We start from the raw sequence: 17,225 nt of genomic DNA, 5'->3' as shown, positions 1-17,225 counted from the left end.
AATTTTTAATCGGAATCAACAAACTGTTGTGCCATTAAGGGTAAATAACGTTTAATGTATTTAGAGCTTTATCAAAAGACACTTTTACCCTTAATGGCACAACAGTTTGTTGATTCCGATTAAAAATTGTCGCTTAAAAGGCGAAACAGAACAAGCAAATAACGTTTCTTTTTCCTATTTTTTCTCTGATTTTATTTATAAATATAGTTAGGACTTTATTAGAAGACACTTTTACCCTTAATGGCACAATAATTTTTTGATCTCAATTAAGGGTCCGTTTGGAAAGCAGGAAAATGACTTCTGGAAAATGTTTTCTGGAAAATGAGTCATTTTCCGGAAAACAGTTTCATTTCCAGTGTTTTGATGTATTGTGGAAAACTGTCTTTGTGTGTTTGGTTCATTTTCTGGAAAATGGATAGAATTGTATAATTAAATATTGTAATTGTTTTATTTAAAATATAAAAAATTATAATAGTTATTAAAATAATGGTATTTAATAAAAAAAATAGAATGTATAAAAAAATAAAAATGATAAAAAAATGTAGCAAAGGTTTCCGACGGTTTCCCCACCTCCTTGGTCCATGGTCATGGGTGATATGACTTGGTTTTGGTCGAAAACATGCGAAACAACTATTCTGGTGATTCCGTAAGTCATTTTACGGAAAAATGAATTGATTTTCCTTGGTCAACGGAAAATGTTTTCCGTTGACCACATTTTCCTGACGTTGACAAACACAGAAAACTCGGAAAACATTTTCCGGAAGTCATTTTACGGGTTACCAAACACACCCTAAAAGTTGTCGCTCATATGGCTAAAAGGACTAAAAGTGGAAAAAAAATAAAAGTCAAGGACTAAAAGTGGAAAACAAATCAAAGTCAAGCACTACTTATGTCAGGAATGAAAGTTGTGTACCTAAATTGACGGAGACACTAAAGTCATAGGACCAAAAGTGGAAAAAACTCTTGTTGTAGGAGACAATAAACGTCTGTTCTACAACATGCGAGTTGAGTACAGATTGGGGCAACTCCAGCCGAGTTAGTCAGACAGTTGATTTGGTTGCCATAAGGTTATGAGTTTGACTCCTCGTGAGAGTTGTCTAATGATTTTATTTTGTTTGAGCCGATCAACTATGGACAACTTAAGCAGGCTGGTTTACTTCCTTATATTTCTTTCTCAGCTAAGGCCATAAAACGAGTTTCACCCAGAATGCATTTTTGGATAGCACTTGTGAACTTTTTCGTAAATCAACGATGAGTACTGTGTCTCTTTTTATAACAATAGAAGGGCATTGTCACATTTTTATGATCATTTCTGCATTTGTGACTGAAATTTTTTCCTTTATATATTATATTTATTTATATTTGCAACAATTTAGTTTGAGTACATTGATCAGCTGATGAGACCCTTCAATGTCCTTGTTAGAGATTCTCTTCATCTATGACATCCATCATCTCAAATCAACTTATGCATGTTTTGATGTACAATGCATTATTATTGGAAAATTCTAGTGTAACACTACATTACCAAAATAATATTATGCAATAATTGATATAAAACATTTAAATAATAGTCCAAAATCCTTACTATTTTTAACTTTGGTATTTTGAAATGCCTGGTTACATATTAATAATATTTAGAAACTATGTTCAAAATACTATCTATTAGAATTAAACACTTATTATTTGTATGCTAAAAGTTATTATCTATTTTGATGCTTAAGTTGTGATTATTGTGAAAAAGGGGAAGAACCCCAACTTGGGATTCATGTTTTTATGAGGGTATTGTGTTTGAATCTTGCTTATGTTTGATGTACATATTCATTGACATGTATTTGGAGGATTCCTTGCTTCAATGAGAGTTGGGTGATGAATTCGTGTCACCCCTTGCATAGACCCGATTTCTTCCCATGAAAATAGGGGAAATTGGGGGTTTAAAATGCTTTTGTGTTTTAAGAGCTGGGATTGATACATCATGAAAGTGAGGCAATCCTTGCTCTAATCCTTGTTTATTTGCTTACAATTGTTGCTTTAGACTAGGATTCCTATGTGCATTCCCGCTAGTATTTGTTTTCCCTAACCCCGTAGGTTGTTGAAGCATCTAGATGGTAATCCCGCGCTAACTTGAGTCCTATTTATTTATTTTATATTTATCTATTGTTCATATGTGTTTGCTCTACCTTGTTGTCGTTTGCTTAGCTTCTTGTTGATCTCCTTATGCTAGTGCCTAGTTTTGTGATTGCATATTACGTGCCATAACCCCCAATCCTCAGCGGAACGACATTTCACACCTGTACACTCACCATCACTTATTTTTGCTACGCATCAGTAACCTACTCTCTAAATAGGGAAACAACCGTACACGTGTAGTGACAAACCATCTGAACTAATAATCCCGATTCAAAAAACACAGAGATACAAAAACTGTTGCACAGATGAAAATAATAGAATTATAAGTTGCACAATAGAACTAGTGAACATGCACAATTCTTGAAGTTGCACAGTAGCCCACAAAGTTGTGCACAGATCAACCCCCAGTTAGCCATACGCACATAGTTGCACAATACCAAAACCTGGAACACATCTATCATGTATGTAGTTGCACACAAATTCGAAAAAAAAAAAAACGAGCACAGTACAAAAGATGAAAAAAAAACCTAATATCTATTATATGCCGACGGTGCAACCTCAATGCAATTCAAGACTAATGCAATCATAAACTCTACATAATTGACAACTACTATGGAGCTGCACAAATAAAAAGCCCACGATGCACAGTTCAGAATCCTACGCGTTGAATTTTTGAAATTCGAATTCCATGGTTACCGTATGATATGTTCCTAAAAACATGCAAATCACCTATAATTAAATTTAATCCAAATAAATAACCATTATAAAATTACAAATCAATTCTTGGAATTACAGCGGTAAAAAGGTTTTTAAAATAATGTCATTAAATCCTAGCCATAAGTAGTTTCAAGATCAATGGATCTAGATTGTCCACATGAACTTATGGAGGATGGTGGACACACGGGAGCAGTGGCCTATATATATATATATATATATATATATATATATATATATAGAGGGTGTGTTTTAAATCAAGGGTGTAATGGAAAAGTATTGATGGAGTATTGGGGGAAGAGTATTGATGGAGTAGAGTAATGTTGTTTCACGCACGTACGGATGTAATACGATGTGAAGCTGCTGCATCTGCAAATGTACTCTTTGTCATGCTGGTATATAATACTTCCACCTTCCATTATATGTGTCTGGTTAACGAGGCTTGACTGAAGTTATTTTTATTTAATTTTTTATAATATTACGTTTAGTATTAATATACAAAATTTATATAGTTAGAAACTACACTAAAAGTACTATTAAACACAAAAATTCAAATTTAAAAATAAGTAAAAAATAATAAAGAAAATAAACAAAGAAGAAAGAGTTGGTTTGACCAATGAATAGTAAGTAAGACAGATAAAATGAGACAAAGGGAGTATATGCTTTTGTCGGCAGGACTGGGCTAGTTTTTTGAATTTTTGTGGCACTGTTCTTATAAATAAATAAAATATATGATTTTTACTTTGAGTTATCTCTATAGATTCAGAGCTTGAGACATCATATATGCCATTGGGAAACATAATAGTTTTGTCATGCTCAATAAATTAGGTCCTAATTAGTAGGAGAGAGAAGTGATTTGAAATTGATGTGTTTTAGGATTAATTATAGATACCAAGGACCTTGTGGTCCAGTGGTATCAAACCCTTCTCTTTATACGGGAGGTGGTGGGTTCGAGTCTCAGTGGAGTCAATACTGACTCTTGTGCTTCAATAGGCTGAGAAAGTAGTTATGAACAAAATTGCATTGTAATAGAGTTAGTAGTATTCAAAAAAAAAGGATTAATTGTAGATTTTTTTTTTTTAAATTTCTTAAGTAGCTAGGTCAAAAATAAATATTGGACCCTCTAAAAATTGAAGCCCTGTGTTGTTGCCATTTTGCACGCCCTAAAATCCGGCCATGCGCCAAGAAAATCACTTCTCAAGTTAAATATTATAATTAAGACCTTGTTGTCTAGAGTCTAGTGGCACCCGATATGATTGCACTCCTATATGGAAGGTGTGAGTTCGAGCCTCAAGTAGAGTTGAGAAAGCAGTTATGAACAGATGATTGTAATTAAGATGACTTTTAGGTAATGAAAAATGCGACATTACATACAGGGAAACAATAATTTTTAAAATTTAAAAACACAAAATGAGGAAAAACATGTAGATTTTTAAAAATATAGATAGTACAGTTTTTCACAAATTTTATGTTTTTCCTTAAATATGTGTAAATATTAACTCCATTAGTGTTAAAAGTAGTACATCATAAACCCATTACACCCTTGATTTAAAACACACCCTAAAATTTCTTTTTTATATATATAGATATATATATTTCATGTGAGTTTTAAATGTGAAAACGTGTTTGAAATATGAAAATGCTTTTCTTTGTAACACTTTTCATGCATTGTAGATGTTGGGGCGGGCGTTTAGAGGGTTGAGCCTAACATCATGTCATTAAAGCGTGACACTGACTGCTACACAAATATAATAAAATTGTCTTCGCTACTAAGTGTAAAGTTTTGCATAGTAAATGTATCTTAATAATAAAGCGTTAAGAATGATCAATGCTTCCCATCTTAGAGTTGGGGCAACACTTTAGTCTAATCTTAAACAAATTTTGAATGTAGGGAATTTTAATATAATTCTGATCTTTTGTATGAAGGGTACTAGCTATAAACATGCACAAAATGCCACTAAAAATGCATACATCTTTTCTTTTAATTATTATAAGATGGAATATATATATATATATATATATATATATATATATATATATATATATATCAAGCACTTATCATTACGGTAAAAGTTATAGCTAGTAGAGAATGTATAACTTTATTTTATTATACTTGTATAGTAGTTAATGCCATGTTTCGATGGCTGCAAGATGTTTAACTCACCTCTTCAAGCCGCCACGCAACGTGTGTATGCACACATGCATATTTCACATCAAGTAATTAACATACAAATGAAAGGTAAACTCTAAAGAAAAGTCAATTTTTAATAATAAAAATAAGTTAATTATTTCAGGATCAAGTGATTATCACTATGCAAAAAGTTATAATAACTAGTAGCGAATGCATAACTTTATTTTCTTTTACTTGCGTAACAATGAGTGCCACATTTTTTCCTGTGACATACTATGATACCAATTATTAAGATTAAGGGTGCGTTTGGTTCGCATATGGGAATCAGAATCGGAATGGCTATCAAATACTTGGTAATGATAATGGGTTTTGGTGAAAGTATTTAGCATGTTTGGAAGTTGGGTGGAATGAGAATGGTTATTAATAGTTGGGGAAGAAATGAGGAAGGGAGATGGAACCCTTATTTATTAAGGGTATGGGTTTTGTCATTAATGGGGTATTCCAAACCCATAGTAGCATTCACAAAACCTATCAACCAAACACAAACAATCATTTTCATACCCATTCCTTATGCCTAAACCCACCAACCAAACACACCCTAAGTTTTTACCATTATGCTAAAAGGCATATGTAGTAGTGAAGACACAACTTTAACTATTTCCTAATACTTGCGTTGCAATCAACACCACATTTTGATAAAAGATGATGGACTCAACCCTCCAAATCTTCGCCCAACAAATTAAAATAAGTAAAAGGCGAAAGTCAACTACCATATATAGTGTGATTGCATTGGGGTTATCATTCCAAATTGATGGTCATAAATTTTAATCATGGTGGTGGGGCTTAAAAAAAAGAAGAGTAAAAGCTAAATTTTTAAATGAGAAATTATATTAAAATAGATATACATTATTCATTGATCCAAAATTATTATTAAGTTAAACTATCTAGAAACCACATATACACATATGTATGTGTATATTTGTATTTTACATAGTAAGGTACAATTGGTAAGAATATAAAATATATAGTACAATATAAAGAATATGAAAAGAAAAGAGAGAGAAAAAAAAAACACGCACACACACAATGCTACACAAAGATTTTTTTTTTTCATTCGAGTTAATCACAAATGTTAAAGGAAATGTCACAAAAAAAAAAAAGATTCAAATCAGCTATGAAATGCAAGCTTCGTCTCCGGGAGGGTGGGGTTGGTTTTGTCTTTACCTATATATTTTTTATCAATCAGATCTTGTAGATAGATGGTTTAAATTTTTGCACACATTCTTACTTAGGGAGTGGTTCTCATGTCAACCGAATTCTATATATATATTTCTTCTTTTTTTTTTTGGAGATAAACGTAACTATTCCATTAATTCATAACATAAAACGTTTACATCAATGATCAATGAAATGGTAAACCATTCCTTACAGTCAGACATAGAAACAACTTTTCTAAGCTATAGAAAACTTGAATCGGAGACTGTTTCATAACTATGAAACTATGTTCCTTCAGGGAGCTTAAAGCTTCATCAAAGATCTGGGTCTTTGTCATCATTCTTTTTTGCTCGCCCAGGATAAGATCAACACTTGTCGAAACCAAACTAAACGATTTATGCTAATGAAAATGAAAAGCTCATGAAAATAACGAGAGGAAAAATGCTCGTGAAACTAACGAGAGGAAAACACAATAATAGAGAAAATAAAAAGTGGGTAAAGTCAAAGTAGGGTTGAGAGTTCAAGACTACCAACACAAACCCCAATATCTACCTACTTTTATTTTATTCAAATGGAGAGAAAACGGAAGAAGATCTGCGGCAGTGGTCGGAGGGCGGACGGAACTGCGACTGTGGTCGGGGCGCAAGAAGAGCGAGAGCAAACATGGGAGGTGACCAAAACCGCCGGCTCAAAGCTCCATTAGAGCTCCGGCCGGTGACTGGCGGTGGAAGCCGAAGTTGAGCAGCAGGGAAAGGCTAGAGAGAAAAGGGAGGCAGCATTATATATATATATATATATATATATATATATATATATATATTTCTTTAGTTACACATTCATAACTTTGGCTCCTCAACTTGAGACCATGAATGATGATGACATTTTTATGCTGCAATTTTAACAGTTGAGATGAAGATTCAGTTATACCTTTAAGTGGAACTCGATCGCTTGTAAATAAATTGGCACAAGATCTGGAATTGAGCACCACTGTGCCATATGGAACTTAGTTTGAGGGCAAACAGGTTGTTAGAATTTATATTTTTCAGAAACCTCTGAAGTCCAGCATTGAGCCAATTTCCAGGTTGCTGGATGGACACAAGGATATGGAGAGCTACTGTCATTTGCAACATTAAGGGGTGGTCGTTGGGTTTTGTTTTGCTTTTTTTTTTTCCTTTTTTTTAAAAATCATATTTAAAATTAATAAAACAAAAAAATAAAATAATTTATTAGAGGTTAACAGCCATGCCGGGGCGGACCCAGAAATCTTTACCAGTAGGGCAAAATATTAAAAACCAATGAGATATTAAAAAAAAAAAAGAGTTAATTCCATTTTAAGTCCTAGATTTATAGGTAGGAGTCCACTTTTAGTCCCTTTTTTATTAGAACATCCACTTTTGGTCCTAGTATTATTGTGGCATGACCATTTTTTGCCCTTTATCAATAAAATAGTTTAAATATCGTTAAATGCAAGAACATTTCGGTCTTCAATTATGATTGTTTTCAAAAAAAAAAATAAACATAAAAAATATAACAGTTTAACATACTTTGTATAAAAAAGATTGAAATGTCTTTGTATTTAACGATATTTTAACCATTTTGTTGATGGAGAACTAAAAATGGCCATGCCACAATAATACTATGATCAAATGAGGATGTTCTAATAATTAAAAAAAGGACTAAAAGTGGATTGTCACCTATAAATCTAGGACTAAAAATGGAATTAACTCTTAAAAAAAAAACAAAACAAAAAATAAAATACTTAGAGCCAAGCCATCAATATTGGGACTAGGGATGAAAAATTAAAATACATCAAAATGAGATAATAATAAAAAAATTCAAAACAAAATATGAAATACAATTAATTAGATAAAATAGTTCGAATACAAAACTTATTATAAATTACTCATATCACTATTAATATTAAGAAACAAGGAAGAAAAACACAAAGTTAATTACAAAAAAAATCAATTAGAAATAGAAATTAATTAATCTCATTAATAACAATTATAATTTCACTATTAATATTTAAAAGGGCATAAAACAAAATTTCATGTTATAGGATTTGAACTCCTAACAATTATATATGAACCTTATTCCTTACCATCTAAACTAATTCATCCTTTGTTTAAGTTTATGTAAATTTAGTATTTATAAGTTAATATACAAGGGACCTATACAAACAATATATATATATATATATATATATATATATATATATATATATATATATATATATAAAGGGGATGGGGGTGGGGGGAAGTGGGGGCAACTGCCCGTACTGTGGATCCGTTAGTGACGCCATGTCAGCAATTAATCTGGGGCAGGTGAATTTTGACTAAATTGCATATTTTTTTTTACAAGTTTAGGAGGTCAATTACATCTTTGTGTATGGTTTAGTGGCTAATTTGACCTTATTCAATTATTTAGTTAATTTATTATTTTCATCACTTTTCATTTTGATAATATAACATTTTTACGTGAGAAATTAAGCCAATATTTTCCAATGCAACAACAACAATAATGGGTGATGTAGCAAATACAATATACAAGTAAATCTACGTGGACTACAGGATACAAGTATGTGGGCTTGGGTAACTATGACAATATGTCGGACGTTCTGGAGCAAGTATGGGTTAGGTTAAAGTCCAAAAGTCCTCTCCACAAGGTATTAAATGTGCCTTATATAGAGGGCTGAAGAGGTCACATGACAGAGGCTCTCCATGTGAGCCACATGTCGTGCAATCGTGCATGCATTGAGGAGGTCGGAGGCATTGCTAATATGCAGCCCACGTATGAAGAGATTCCTAACATGCTCGTTTATAATGTGATCGGGTAGAATGTCATTATATGTGCTTGTCTTCTAGTCTAAGAGGCATTACAAGCTTGAGAACATCCAGCCCATGTTAGGAATATAATCCTACAAAAGAATTATTTCCACGAAAAAAAATATTAACAAGCACAAAACCTTATATGCTACCTCCCTTTGGTGTTAGGAGTGTTGTAGCCTAGGTTTCACATGATAAAACAAGCTATGATTCTAAGTTTGAGCACTCAAATAATAGAATCTGGCGAACTAGAACAAGGTTTTGAGGACAGAAATTGAGAAGGAAGAGTAGAGTTTTGAGAGGTAGAAAGTTGATATTCGTGTGTATAAAATATGTTGCTCAACCATGTTTATATCGGAGAAGAAAGATAAATAGCATTTGAACTGATAATAAAATCAGTCGTTGTAACCTTCAAAACTGACAGCCATTAACTTGCAGATTAATTCTAAAATTTAAAATTGGAATTAATATTAAATTAATTCCATAACATAAGAATTTAATTCTCCAAAATGGTAATAGGAACGGTATGTTCAAGCAGTGGTCCGAATGGTTACTACTCCGAGAGGTATACAGAAGGTTACGAGAGGAGGAACCAACAACAACCATTTGGTCAAATCCCTTTGACCGAATGGAAAGTCCTCCAATCGAGTGGTAGTTTGAGACGTTACCACTCGGACAGTGGCTAAAATGTTGAAAAATATTTTTGAAAAGTTGGCATAACTTAGTCTGCAAGGCCAACCACTTTTCTGGATGACATCCGTGCCTGCAAGTGCTAACATACATGAGTCAAGCCTTTTTAGGCTCATTTTGGGATTTGATTTGCACTCCCTTGCGCGTAAGAGGGAGCCTTTATGCTATACAATTCAATATGTCTTAAAAGGTTCTTGTATATATATAGTGGTGCGAATCCACTTCCCAAACCAATATGGACAAAGGCTACTTTAAAGCCATTCCACATTCATTTTCTAACTCAAATGGATTTACTTTGAGAATCAATTTCACATTCACCCATTATCCGTTTTGAGCATACAATATATCAATATTTTCGTCTAAATACAAAGAACTCAAATCCACTTTGACCTAACCCAAATTGGAAGTAGACCCCACATATATTTATAACACAAAATAGCCACTTTCCATGCCATTTTATGCTATTTTTTCAACAATCCCCCACATGAATGAAAAATTGATTTTCGGTGTTGTTTTAAAACCGGGACGACTGTGTTCAACGGTCGATCCCTGCATAGGACAAGCAGATGTTACCCTTTGAACCTTTCCTTATGAAGATATATTTACTCTACTGGTTGTATGGTAGAACGCGATGTCTTTGAACTGATTGTCATTTGTGTAGACGATAACATATCTCACACAGGAGCCTCCCAACCTTGTTCTATTCTCATGAGTGCGCCCATTTTGGTCGTGGGTCACCATTCCTGGTTCTGCAAGAGTTTCTAAAGAATTGAGCCCATTCAATTCTCCTTTGAAGCGACCCTCACTTCTCTCTCACCTAGGTGATTCTTTTCCAAGTATCCCCATACTCACACATGTCAACCAACATTTGAATCATCAAAGCATTATCGTGCTAGCCTCGTGCGAGAGTCACTGTTCTAATGAGGAGTGGTAGGGAGTCCAAGAGCCCCACAGTGACACGCTTCGTTCCATAATTTAGTTGTCCCATTGAACCTAGGTGCCAACTAGGTTGGGTATCCACTATAGAACTTTATTCCAAATTAAAGGCTTTAGACCCATTCCTCGTGTCAACTCTCTACTTAACCCATTGGTTAACGGATCCAATACATTGTTTTTTTGACTTCACATAGTCAACCGAGACAACACAAGTTGTGAGAAGTTGTTTAATGGTATTATGTCTACGACGTATATGTCTAGACTTACCATTATACATATGACTCCGTACTTTACCAATTGTGGCTTAACTATCACAATGCACACATATTGGAGGTACAAGTCTTTTCCAACTAGGAATATCCTTGACAAAATGGCATAGCCATTCAGCATCTTCGCAACATTTGTCTAAGGCTATCATCTCAGATTCCATCGTGGATATATATATCATGGTTCGTTTAGAGGATTTCCATGCAACAACTACACCGGCTATTGTAAACATGTAGCCACTCGTGGACTTAGAGTCCTTAATATCATATATCCAATTAGCGTTGCTATAACCTTCAAGTACAACAGGATATCTCGTATAGTGCAGTCCAAAGTTATGAGTCCCCCTTACGTATCTCATAACCCTCACAATTACCTTCCAGTGCATATCACCAAGGTTACTCATATATCTACTGAGTTTAAGGTTGAAAAAGACGCTAGGCGCCCGATTTATATTTTTTTAAAATTTTTTTTTAATTTTTTTAAACCAGTCAGTCCTCTTTCATAGTTTTATTAATGTTATGTTTTTTTAATTGCTTTCCATTTCCCTTTCCCAATAAACCAAACATTTGTCAGTTTCACGTGTCTAAAGTTTAAAGCAAACACTGCTCTTTCAACCCACCTCATCTCCCAATGAGTCCCAAAGAGCACCACATATGGTTTCTTCTACATATCAACCAAATCTGGAAACTTTAATCTGAAGACAAAAATCACCTGCGCCACTGTGCGATTGATCAACGAAGAACCAAATCAGCTTCAGCACTCAACAAAAAACACTTATGAGTTGCGATTGATCAATAGAGAACACTTGCGACTGACGGTAGCAGAGGAAGATGCGACTGGAGGTGGTAGAGGAAGATGCGACCAGCGACGAGGTTGAGGGTGCTTTGGCAGTGGAGGGGTTGAGGCTGCTTCGGCAACGAAAGCGGGCGTGGGCGTGGGCGGACTGCTTCTGAGTTCTGGGTGATGATTTTGCAACAAAAAAAGGGTTGAGACGCGGTGGCCGGCTAGGCGGTCTAAGCGGCGCCTAAACCGCCTAGCCGGCCGGTCGTGGAGGAGGCCGATTCCGGCCTTCCGGCGCCTAGGCGCGATTTTGCAACCTTGACTGAGTTTACTAATCGCAAATGCAATATATGGCCTAGTATAACTCATTAGATACATTAAACTACCAATAATCCGAGCGTATTCTCCTTGAGAAATACAATCTCCTTGATTCTTTGATAGTAAAACGTTTGTATCAAATGGTGTCATAGCCACTTGATTATCATCCTTGTTGAATTTCCCAAGGAATTTATCAACATAATGAGTTTGGCTTAATACTAAACCATCAGGTCGTCTAATGGTTTTAATCTCGAGGATTAAATCAGCAAAACCCATATCTTTCATGTCAAATCTCGCATTTAACATGTTTTTGGTAGATTTGATCATCCGATCATCACTACCAGCGATGAGTATACCATCTACGTATAAACAAAGAATGGCATACCTGTCTATCATTTCCTTAACGTAGACACACTTGTCACACTCATTTATTTTGAACACATTGGTTAACATCGCATGGTCAAACTTCTCATACCATTGTTTAAGAGCTTGTTTTAAACCATATAGCGATTTAACCAATCTAAACACTTTCTTTTCTTTGCCCGAAACAACAAACCCTTTGGGTTGTTCCATATAGATTTCTTCATCTAACTCGCCATTTAAGAAAGCGGTTTTCACATCCATTTGATGAACTTCCAAATTCCGCAATGCGCTTATGGAAAGTATCATTCTTATGGAATTTATTCTCGTAATGGGAGAATATGTGTCGAAGTAATCAAGGCCCTTGCGTTGCTTATAACCCTTAGGGGGCGTTTGGTTCAAGTTATATAAGATAACTAATGTTATATTTGCTTGGGAATATAAAATTCTCATTTTTGGTTCAAGTTATGTAATTTTCCCTGGGAATGTAACATAACCTCTACATGAAGTTTTTAGCTATTGGAAGGGAATGTGAGATACACCTCAATTTCTTAGGTAATCTCACATTCCCTTATCTTATTACTAATATTGGGCTTTTGGCATTTTAATCAATTTATCTTATTTCCGTTGTCTTATTTGCATACTTCAGTTTTAAACCAAACACAGGAATCTAACATTCCCAGTTATGTAACATTCCCATCAATCTAACATTTCCTAAGGTAATCTAACATTCCGTGAACTTTGGTTCGGGTTATATAGGATAACAAAGGTTATATTTGACTGGTTATACAAGATTCCTATGTTTGGTTGAAGTTATCCAACATAGGACATTTTCAAGAGTAAGAGTAGAATAGGAAGTGGGAATAGCTGATTATCCGACATGAGAGATTGTTAAGGATTTACTGTCACCCAAGCGAATCTCGTCCAGCCCACTGTATTCAAAGAATGTCTGCAGAGGAGTGATACTCTGCGTGGCATGGTGGGAAGCACCGCTATCAAATAGCTATGACTAGGATGAACCAACCGTGGAGTTGGCTGTAGGAGATTGTAAAGGCGTGGAGGCCTGCATAGGTGTAACATTATGCTCTTTTAAAAATTTTGCAACTTGCGACATACCTTCGTTTCATGTCCTGGAAAGTTGCAAAACTTGCAGACCACCCCAAAGCGGTTATTCCCGCCTTGCGGCCAACTTTGCCGATTGGAGTTATTGTTATTACGAAACCTCCGAGTAGAGTTCGATGACTGATTGTTCCGTGATGAAGAGAAGGTCCTTTGCGCAGCGTTCGCAGTGGCAAGAAGGGACTGGCGGGCATCATCAACTTCTTTTAATTGTCGTTCATGGTCGGTCAAAACATCACTTAATTCACCCAAAGATATAGGTGTTGATCGTATGCGGACAGCAGAGATGATGGAACTGTATTCCTCCCCTAGCTGGGTTAGAATATAAACCACTAGGTCTTCATTAGAAACTAGACTTTGAGCTAATGCAAGATCGTCAGTAATGGACCTCATATCATTGAGGTAGTTAGTAACAGACCGTGAACCTCTCGGATTTTTTGTTAGCTTTGCCTTGAGAGAAATAATTCTACCTCGAGAGACACTAGCATAACTGGCAACAAGTCTTAGCCATGCGTAATGGGTCATTGTAGCCGAAGAAATGAGGGGTTGTATTGTGTCAAAACAACTCCCAAGTAATGCACTTATGATAATTTGGTCTTGGCGATACCAAATTAAATGGCACGGGTTCCTGCTGGTGTTAGCAGTATCTGTGAACTTGGTCGGTTCTTTAACCGAACCATCAATGTAGCCAAGCAGATTGTAGCCAATAAGAGTGGCCTGGACCTGGCGCCTCCGAACAGAGAAGTTTGTGGAAGTGAGCTTGATGGGAAAGTGAGCATGAGTAGTTAATTGGACAACCTCAGTCATGGTCGTATTGTTTGAGGAAGCAATTATAGGGGTGATAGTAGCCATGGAAAGATGAAAGAATATGAAAAAAAAAAAAAAAAAAAACTTTCGTTGGAGATTTCAGGCTCTGGATACCATGTTGAGATAATATAAAGCTTATGCATTGATGAACAAAATGAGCTAGGTATAAATAGAGTACAGATGAGAAGGACTAGCAGGAAGTTATAACAAACCTATACTACTGGAACACAAATAACAAATACATATTAGAAAATGTCAACCAGTACATATAGGTTTAACAAAATGCACACCACCCACCGTGAAAATGCACACTTGTTACAAGATGACCTTGCTCCTCTTCTAAATTATCCAAAATGCACACAACCGACAGTGAAAATGCACACCTAAGGAGGCCACATTGCACACTAGTATATTGCCTACAAAAAATACACATATGTTAATAAAAAAAAATAGATAATATTATACTCAAATAATAGACAATTTAAAAAAAAAAAAAAAAAAAAAAAAAAAAAAAAAAAAAAACCCAACTTGAGCCCATGGCTAAAAGAAAATGCAAAAGAAGAAAAACTTCAAGCAAGATGGAGAAAGAACCCCACGCGAAGAAGGAGAGTACAATAGTAAGTAAATCCAAATTTACGATAAAGTAAACCCCTAAAATCACTCCTAGCATTCAAAACATGCTCCAAAATTACCAAAACACCCCTCTATAAATTTTTTTTTGAGTTTATTACCGAAATGGTCCCTCGACTATTGCAAAATTACCAATTTGGTCCTCGACAATTTTTCGTGCCCAATTAAGTCCCTCAACTTTGAAAATTTTAACCAATTTGGTCCTCCGTTTATTTTGCCGTTAAACATCCGTTAAATCAGGACCAAATTGGTAATTTTGCTATAGTCAAGGGACCATTTCAGTGAAAATTAATTACCAATTTGGTCCCTTGACTATAGCAAAATTACCAATTTGGTCCTGATTTAACGGATATTTAACAGAAAAATAAACGGAGGACCAAAGTGGTTAAATTTTTTAAAGTCGAGAGACTTAATTGGTCACGAAAAATTGTTGAAGACCAAATTGGTAATTTTGCAATAGTCAATGGACCATTTTAGTAATAAACTCATTTTTTTTTAAAGTAAAAAATCTAAAAAATCCCAACCACAAACAAATCGAAGATAAAAGTCCCAGATTTGCCCATAGTTTTTACGTGGGAGATAGTTCTCATGTGAACATGATTGGGATCAAATGAGAACAACTATTCACTTAAGAATGTGAGAACTAATCTCATTCGTCTATCTAAGATCATCAATGACTGAAAAAAAAAAATTAAAAGCGATGACATTTTTGTAATTACAATTGTACATTTGAGAATGCTCAACTGTGCATTTGAAAAATTATTGATAGTGAATTTGGAGAAAAGTTTCCAAATGCACAATTAGTTATCTACGAATGCACAATTACGCATTAATAGATGTACAATTGTAATTGCAAAAGTAATTGCAGCAATGTCATCGCATTTTTTTTTTTTGGGAAATACTTGATAGTGAATTTGGAGAATGCTTCCAAATGCACAATCAATTATCCGCGAATGCACAATCAAACATTACAAGATGCACAATAGGTAGTCATGGAATTGATCTTGTCCTTATAGGGGTTCAGCCTTCAAGTGAGAATAGATTCTCATGTAAAAAATGGAGGATTGATCTGATACATCCATTTGGACAGATCAACAGTTTATGGTTGCTAATTAAAAAAAAAAAGGAAAAATAGTGAGATTAGTTTATAAATATTACAAATTTGAATGTTTATAATAATTATGAAATTGAACCTTTTTTTTACTAAAATCTTCAATCATTGATGAACATTAATGGACAGCTAAATTTAATACTCACCTTTTACTTAAGGGGTTTGTTCTCATTTAAAACTATCCTTCCTCTCATTGGTCCAAACATCCTGATCCCTTTATAATGCACATATTATATACGTTAAATTAACACCACTATAAAAATTAACTTGAGTGAAAGTTTTACTCCAAACTTTAGGTCTAGCAATAAATTGCTACTCGCCTTTCAATTTCTTGAAAATCAAAGGATGCTTTTTATTCTTCCTGATACATATCGCAAAAGCAAGGGACACAATATCTAGAGAATATTATTAACGTTTTAAAAGAGGCCCTACTAGCTTCACCTTTGCAGATAGAATCTTTCATAACTTTCTATTGATTGTGACCACTATGTCCTTGTATTTACTTTTATTTATTTCACAAAATAACTGATATTTAAATTTCAGGTCAAGTTTTATAAATGATGAATCATATTTAAGTGTTAAGAGGCTCCTTCATTTAATATTTACACTAGTTACAAATAAAAAATGTATCTAGTGTGGCCATATGATAATATTATTATCACAATACTAAAAACAATCAAATTATATTTATAAATATAAAAATACAAAAAATTTACAATTAAATATTATCAACTCTTTATAAGATGTTTCATATTTCTCTCCTCTCATGGTCAAATATACATTAAAAAAAATAAATCTATAATGAATAAAAACTTTTAAAAGTAAGCTTTTTAGTATTTCAAAGTAGCTTCTTACTAATAAACTTAAGAAAATTTGATGAATCGTTTTATGATCATTTCTCTAATTATAATTAAAAATAAATCTAAGATCTATTTTGTAAAAAGAACTACCGAGTAGTATATAATCAATATCTATGCATATTTAAGGAACAAATATATACTTATAGTTTTTCTATTTATATATTTTCCACGCATTTCGCATCCTACGATTTCTATATGTAATGTTTCCTGTTTTTCTGCTGGATATATTTAAATAAATGAGAATTTCTTCAAAGAAATCAATAATCAATAATAAAATGTCAATTACCCTTTAAAAATTATTTTACAAAAAAAAAAAAAAAAAAAAAAAAAAAAAA

The sequence above is a fragment of the Ipomoea triloba genome, chromosome 6 (assembly GCF_003576645.1).
Source record: "Ipomoea triloba cultivar NCNSP0323 chromosome 6, ASM357664v1".
Classification (NCBI taxonomy): Eukaryota; Viridiplantae; Streptophyta; class Magnoliopsida; order Solanales; family Convolvulaceae; genus Ipomoea; species Ipomoea triloba.
The sequence above is the reverse complement of the archived record's forward strand: the minus strand, read 5'-3'. Positions refer to the sequence as shown.